The sequence below is a fragment of the Gossypium raimondii genome, chromosome 3 (assembly GCF_025698545.1).
Source record: "Gossypium raimondii isolate GPD5lz chromosome 3, ASM2569854v1, whole genome shotgun sequence".
NCBI classification, from domain to species: domain Eukaryota; kingdom Viridiplantae; phylum Streptophyta; class Magnoliopsida; order Malvales; family Malvaceae; genus Gossypium; species Gossypium raimondii.
In genome coordinates this window covers 1,695,352-1,704,119 of record NC_068567.1, presented here as the reverse complement: position 1 = coordinate 1,704,119, position 8,768 = coordinate 1,695,352, and positions in this window count along the sequence as shown.

Sequence of the window (8,768 nt, the reverse complement as noted above, 5' to 3'; positions counted from 1 at the left end):
CCTCCTTAAGCTTATCCCAGCCTGTTTTGGAGTCTCACAGCCATAATTCAGTGAAGATGACATCCGATACACGCTCGGATGCGGGACATGGCTTTATGCCTTTTGGTCCTCTCATCAAGATGTCGCCTTTATCTCGAGCTCTTGTGGGATTAGCCTCGGTGGTCTGGCTCAAGATCTGTGTTAACAACTTCCCACAGATCAAAGGCCCGCAGGTAAGTCTTCATCTTGACCACCATATGTGGAAGCCATCTCCATTGAAGACGGGGGGGTCATTGGCGAAAAACTTGAGGAAGACATTCACTTTCTTAGTTTAATACAACAGTCCACTAAGAATGAAGCTCTAGATACCAATTGTTGGAACAAAGAGACAATAACAGGCTGTTTTGTATCTTGCTTGAATAGCAAGCCTCGAGCCTTGTTGAAGAAACAAACTCAGAAGCAAAACAGAAAATGAAACTAGCAGGCGAATAATAGAAAAGAGAGAAGAAGATTAAATGAAAAAAATGAGCTGATATTTTTTTATTTTCTCAAAACAAGGCATTAAGTCATTACATATTTCAGTCAACAAGTAAAACAAACAAGTAATCACCTAATCAACTACCTAACTCCACTAATTTGCATTGAAACTTACAAGATTAGCTTGTACAACTTGCATTGTCGACTTTTCACCAATCAATATCAAAACATTTACCTACTTAGTTCAACATGAACTAGATTACAAAACAATCAAAATGGAACCAAAACAACAAGTGGATTGGCGACTTCAAACTTCAGATTCTTTGCACACAATGGCACCACCGCTGTCGCTATTTCTTCGAGCATCACCACCTTTGCATGTCGTGCATGGCCACCTTTGCATGGGAACTAAACTTAACACGATCTGATTGTAACCAACGCAAAGGTGTGGGTTTGTTAAATCCCAAATGCAATCTATTCTGATTTCTAGTTTTATTATTTTAACTTAGGTTGACCATGTAACTTGCCACTCATTGACACCGACGATGGCAAACGCTTGTCAAAAAGCAACTGTAACTAATCGGGTATGTAGTTTGGTTTGTTGTTCGGAATCTTAAGTTTTTATTGAATAACGAGATTTTTCAAATTTCAATATTTGTTCGAAATATATCTATTAACTAGATTTATAATAATGAGGTCCATTTTTATTTGTTACTTTGTGTGCCTCATTTTTATTTACTGGTTTAGTTGTTAAACTTGTGCAATTTCCTCTTCATGTATGGTTTACCTGATGTCATGTAGGGGTTTACTCCTATTTTGGCTACTGAACATTGTATGGAGAGAGAAACATACCGTGTATGAATGCTTTGTTTTACCCAAACTTGGGGGGGGGGTTGAGTGTTAGATATGGGCATGTCCAATTATATATGGATGTGTCTCAACACGGATATCCTTTTTCTAAGTTTTTCGATATATTTGGAGGATCATACCTTCATACCGATATCCAATTATGTGACGAACACTGGTATAGAGAAGGGTAACATAGGGAATGCTTGTAGGGAAGAGTAGGGGAATTTGCTTGCTTAGCATTTGTGGTAGGCTAAATACCTAGATACCTAGGGTAGGGCTGATTTTGGGATTTTAGAATTTATTGTTATACTCAAATTGTTAGAAACTTAATAGGGAAAGAATGGCTGGCAGCAAGGAAAGAGATTCCACATGTGAAAGCAAAATGTTTATGGTTTTACAGAACAGTTTTCATGCATAAGTTGTGTCTTTATATTGCATGCTTTGGATTCTTAGCACTGTACTGTTGATTATTTAAAAGTCTACTATATATATATATATATATATATATCTATTCTATAATAGATAGTCTTTATTAACTTCTTTTTGTGATGTTCCCTAACTTATCGTGCTCGATTTTTGCTATCCCGAATTTCGGGCTTACAATGGAGATGATTATAATGGTGCTAGAATTGTTAGTAGAGCTTGTGAATTACGGGTGCGATCGTTCACTCATTCTTTTATGCGAGTTTTATTCTAATTCCTCACTCACCTTTTTCATTTTTTCAATTTTCATTACTATTTTAGTTTCTTTTTATCGTACATGGGATGGTGTCACAGATGGACCTGCATTGGTTACTTATTGTGACAAAATTGTCGCTCAAGGGGTTCAAATCATATGCACGATGATCTAGGGTCGCCTCCCGAGGTACTGTTGTGCGACTAGGAACTTCAACTCGGGCAAGTGCTCGACCAGAATGTCGACCCAGGTCGATCTTCAGTTACGAGGCCTTGAAAAGGCCAAAGAAGAATGTTGATATCGCCTCGCGGTATTTTCATATCTATATGCATAGATTAGTGACCCTTGTTTGGTGTATAACCGTATGATGAGACAGGGTTTTAGGCTTTAGTTTGTAACATATTCCGTTACTAAGGATTGGATTTAGTTTTCTCAATTAGCACCCAATACGAGGATAGGCATATCGTAGGTTTATATTCGAGAGTGCTTTCGTCTTAAAATTGTCATCCAATATGAGGATAGGCATATAATTCAATTCATCGTTTCAATTTTCCTGCCGGTCCTAATTGTATGAAGTGATGAGTATGTGATTCATTACTCATCAAAGTGCACATACCAAACCGTGGGGTAGAGAAAATGAATTAGGGACATAATAGGGACATAAAGGGTACCAATCATACTTGCAGATGGGCCTACTTCAAACTCATGCAAGCAGAGATGGTCCGAAAATGATTCGATGTCTTTGACTTTGAAACTGTAGCTTTTATCGGTCTTAATACGTATTCCTATCATGAGATGGGAATCAATAATGCCATGAATCACTCATCAACCACGGTATGCTTGCCCAAAAGGGATTGGGTTACCATCGCTTCCTAGTTTTCATTAATCATCCTAGAGTTTTTGCATCTTCGTAACATGTTGTCAATCTGTTAGTTAAAAGTATTTTCAATCATTATCGCTTATCGAGTTATCTCACACTCGTGCACGCCAGAAGACAAATCCTGTGCCTTGGATTCAAGATACAAATGAAGCCATCTCGCACCTTAGAGGTAAATGAGATAAACGTGAGAGGATGAACCTACTTTGGGTGATGGCAAGCAGTAAGAAACTTCTACAAAAGCTAATGGATCCCAGGACACGATAATGTCGGATGGTGAGATTTCAACTCAAGCCGAATCGGTGAAGACAGTGTTAGTGGAGCGTGTTAAAGTATTGCTTGTAGATTAAACAAAGCATATACATCTATTTTTTTTGTTATCTTTTAGTATAGACTTGATACAGTATTTATAGCAGTAGCTGTTAAGCTGTTAGCTTCTTTAACAGAATAACTACTAACTGCCTAACAGACTAACGGTCATTATATTCTATCATTCTCCTGGTTGTGAACATCTTTGAAAGCTGAGCTTCGTGTTGAGACTTGAAGAGCCTGTCGGAAACCAGCAAAAAACTTGGGAGGAACAGGTTTAGTAAGTACATCGGCGATTTGATTTGCCGAGGGTACATAGTTGACTTGAAGCTGACCTTCAAGCACCTTCTCGCGAACAAAGTGCTGATCTATCTCCACATGTTTGACTCTTGCATGATGAGTCGAATTTGCGGCCATAGACACAGTGGAGGTGTTATCACACTAGATCACTGGGGTTTGTTCCAGTGACACCCCTACTTCCTGCAACAGTTGCTGCACCCATACCAACTCAGAAACACAATTGGCCAAGCTGCGATATTCAGCTTCAGAGGATGACCGCGAAACCACTACCTGCTTCTTTGAGCACCAGGCAATGGGGTTAGACCCTAAATACACCACGTAGCCTGTAGTTGAAAGCCTGTCTTCAACAGAAGACGCCCAGTCAGCATCGGAGTAGCATACCAACTGAAACTGCCCATGTGTAAAGACCAGTCCATGCTCTAAAGTGCCCACCAGATAGCGAAGAACTCGTTTAACAACCTTCCAGTGAGACTCATTAGGGGAGTTCATATACTGGCTGAGTTTGTTAACACAAAACGACAAATCCGGTCGTGTAACACAAAGGTATTGAAGCATACCAATAGTGCTACGATAGAGTTGCCCGTCAACAGGTTTTTGATCGGGGGAAGCGGCAGTAAGTTTAGGAAGACTAACCATAGGCGTTTACATAATTGTATTAGAAGATGTTAACTTGGTGAATTACATTGAACTGCAATTTTAACTTATACTTTATCATTTGATATGTTTCAATTGATTGAATTGAAATTTTTAAACTATTTAAATATTTTTTGATATTGTTTAGATATTTAATTGCTTGCATTTGATCTTTTGACACAATTTATTGAATCAATTTATGTATGATCATATGCATGAAACGCATGTATGAATTGTTGATTAGACTGATTGTCATTTTATGAGAAATTACAAATTTGAAAAAGTTTTGAAGAGACATTGTACATTGGTTTTGAACTTTGATGTTTATATCATGTATCTTAGACAATTCATTTATTATATTTCACATTTTAATTTATCATTTGAGCTGAATAGATCTGCAATTTATGAATTTTAGAATTTGTAGAGTATTGAATTTTAAGGATTTTATGCTGAATATTTCGAGTTTACATTTTAAATATTGAATTTTTTAGATTTAGATTAATTTATACTTAACGATTTTAATTATAATTTTTAGTTTAGTAATATTAGATATTTATTTATTGCTAATATTATTTGATTTACAGTCATATTAGTTATTCTTTAATTTTTATTATTTGATTAAAATTATTTTGTTAGTTTAAAATTTATATTTCTGTTTATTTTAAATTTATCTAGAATTTTTTATTTAGAGTTATTTATTATATTTTAGGCATTTGGATTTAATTTAAATTACATTATTAGTTTTTTGAGATTAAGTTCTTAGTTACTCTGTTTTTTAGATTTCACATTTAATTTACATGTAAATTTTATTACAATTTCATTACTTTGATTCATTTGTATTTTTAGTATTTCTTCTTAATTTTGTTTCATAATTTAATTTTAGTATTTGTGTTCACTTCAAATTTTCAATTTCTTTAAGTTATTTAGTTATGTTTCAGATTAACGTTCGATATTTTTGATTCATCTTTCAAATCTCTTATCTTACTTCAGTCATCTATTTATCAAATCATTAAACCTATGAGCGATTCCATGTTGAATAAGATACGACCTTAGACACTGAAATTCACCCCGCCATCCGTTTAAGATTTTTAGTTGAACTCCAAGAGTGCGCTCAACTTGTTTGTGGAATTGAGAGAACACGACAAAACCTCAGACTTTTTGTGCAGGAAATAAACCCATGAATACCGGTGCATGCATCAAGAAACATCACGTAATATCGGAAGCCATTTGAGAGAACTGGGCGGCCCCAAACATCAACAACAACTAATTGCAATGGCACAGAATACTGAGATGTCGACGTAGAGAACGATTGTTTGTGCTCCTTGCCAAGATGACAGGCAACACAGGCAACTTCTTCTTTATTCACATCAAATGACAGATTACAACTCTGTAAAGCTTTGAGCAACACATTTTTACAAGGATGCCCTAGTCTAGAATGCCACACATTAAGAGGGGTAGTGCTTCTAGCTGTAAAACAGTGGGCGGGATGCGCTGGTGGAGGCTTGCGGGTGACAGAATTCAACTGGAGCTTGTAGAGACCATGTTGGACTGATCCTCGAAGAAGCACTTCCCTGGTCTTGAGATCACGTACCTGACACTGTGATGGTAGGAACTCAAACATCACCTGGTTGTCTCTGGTGAACTTAGACACAGACAACAAATTTTTAGTAACACCTGGAGTATATAAAATGGACTTCAAATGAAGTGGTCGAGCCTTAGTGAGTAAAGAAGACTGACCAGAGCAAACAACAGGAAGAGTGCTACCATTTCCAACATACACCATACCTGGTCCGTTGTGCGACAGATTTTCACCAGCTGATGTTACTGTGTGAGTAAGATGATGTGTGGCTCCGGAGTTAGGATACCAAGCAGGATCCCCTACAGTGTCAGGCGAGGCTATTAGTGCTTGTGGAGGAGAAACTGCTGATGGTGGTGGAACGACATGCTGATTGGGAAGATTCATGAAAGGGTTAGCCCAGGTCGTCGAAGATTGTGACTGGGAAGGCCAGTTGGAAACAGTCTGAACCATAGATGGCATTGAACATGGTGTCCATGAAGAAGCACTAGGTGTAAGCATGCAGACATTAGCTTGTGGAGGGGGCCTATAGTTGGTGCTTTTGTAAGAGGCATCAAATCGATCATAACATCGATCAACCAAATGTCCAGTTTTTCCACATAGCTGGCATTGCACGCGAGCTCCAGATGATCGTCCACGTCCACGACCCCTAGTGTTGGACCCACGATATGATGGCACAGACGTATCAGTGTTGGTCTGTGCAAGCTGTTGAGACACCAAATTGGCAGAGCTGGGAGTGTCGGTCAATATAGTTTGTTGCATTGCTTCTGAATCTAGCAGCATTGTCATGACACTCTGCACTGTGTAGGCATGTTGACCAGCAAGAATGATAGACACAATAGGTTCATACTCAAACGACAGCCCATTGAGGATGGCTGTGATATGTTCATGGGCACTAATGGCCTCTCCACAGCTGGCTAAATTGTCACAATAGGACTTTATTTTCAAAAGAAACTCTTTCATAGGCATATCTCCTTTTCGTTGAGAGTGAAGTGTTCGACGATAAAACATCAGTTGAGAGGTAGTTTTGCTACCATACAGATTGACAATAGAGTTCCAAATCTGAGAACTAGTATCGAGTCCAATAAGATGAGGAAGAACATCAGGACTTACCGAAGTCAGAAGCCATGAGGCAAGTGCACTATCTTGTTGCTCGAACTGCACAAATTCGGGATTTTCTTGCAGCACTCCTTCATCATCTGTAACCATCGAAGGAGGCGACTTTGTGTTGATATCAAGAAACTGCTGCAGTTTGTGAGCTTTAATCGCTAACAAAGACTTGTTGCTTCCACAAGAGATAGTTGGAATCATCAAGGAGGATACTCACTTTCTTGGTAGAGAAAACTTGCTATCAAGAACATTGTTCGAAGAGTGGGCGCCATCTGCGGGCAAAGAATGAACAGCGAAGGACTCGATGACAGGTCCATGCAACAGAAACAACAGAAAAACAAACTTAACCCACGAAGGCCAGGAAAAAAGAAACCTCTGATACCATGTTAAAGTATTGCTTGTAGATTAAACAAAGCATATACATCTATTTTTTTTGTTATCTTTTAGTATAGACTTGATACAGTATTTATAGCAGTAGCTGTTAAGCTGTTAGCTTCTTTAACAGAATAACTACTAACTGCCTAACAGACTAACGGTCATTATATTCTATCAGAGCGAACAGGAAACTACGGGATCCCGGAGCTAGAAAGGCTTTACAGTCGGATAATGAAAGGTATTTTTGAAAGTAGGGTTGGAGATGATGATGACCCCAAACCTTCAGTTTTGGAGTTTTTGTTGAAATTTGCAGAGGATGACGCTAATTTCTCTTCTCTTTAATGCCTCTTATCATAAAAAAAAAACAACAAAGAAACCTTTCAGTAGGGTAGTTGTAAAGTCGGGATTTTCTTTTTTCCAATTCATATTATTGAGTCAAGCCAATCTCTCTCTCTCTCTCTCTCTCTCTCTCTCTCTCTCTCTATATATATATATATTCATATTCTATTGAATAAGTATTTGAACATTAAAAAAAGTTAAAATATGTTTCAAGTTTTTGCACTATTTGTATGTTAAGGAATTTAGTTCCTTTCACTTTTAAGAATCGTGTTTCTTTACTTTCTAATTATCACAATTAAAGCTCTGGCGTGATGCTTTGAAAAAAAAAAACTCATGGTATTGAGATTTTAAGAGTATTTTAACAATTTTAACAATTGAACTTGTATTTTAAAAAAAATTAAATTTTAAATCTTCAAAAGAGTAATTGAGATTTTTAGAGTATTTTAACTAGAGGCGAATTTAGGGGTTGGCAGGACCTTGGTCCTTTTAAAATGTGAAATGGCTATTTAGATCTTAAATTAGTAAAGATAAAATTATATTTTGACCACTCTAAAATTATAAAAATTTAATTTAATTTTTTAAAAATATAAAAATATAAACTATAAAAAATTAAAATTTCATCCAACCCCTTAAAAAAATTGTTCAGACTTAACCAAAATAAATAAAATTTAACCTTTCCCCAATCAAATCCAAGAAATTGTTAATTTATTTGAACAAAGATAAAATAAATATTTAATCCTAACTTATAAGGAAGCTTTTGGAGCACCAAACTCAAGGGGGCAAATGAAGGAGCAAGTTGATGAAATTAAAATAGGAATAAAAAGCAAAAAGTGGGGATGCATGTTATAAGTCTCCCATTTGTTGTAAAAATGTAATTAATGTTGTCTTGATTTATTTAATGATGTTCCCCACTATATAGAACAAATAAAATTTAATTTAATCTTTTCTCTTTCTCATTCGCTTCTTTCACTTCATCATTAATTCTTACTAAATCTTTTAAAACCTGTTCAACATTTTATATATACATCGTTATGATGACTAACCATTCACCCATATAATATAACCATTTAGTGATTTGTCTTCAAAATTGAGTATCCAAATGGGAACAAATTCAATCAATCAATAATAATAATTTCTTGATCAAATATTGTGTAGATTAACAAAACAAAATTCGAAATAGATTTCAACTTTTAGAAACTCATAAGTTAAATAAAAATATTTTATTAATTACATCGTTATTTCGATTGATTCAATTATACTATCATAGT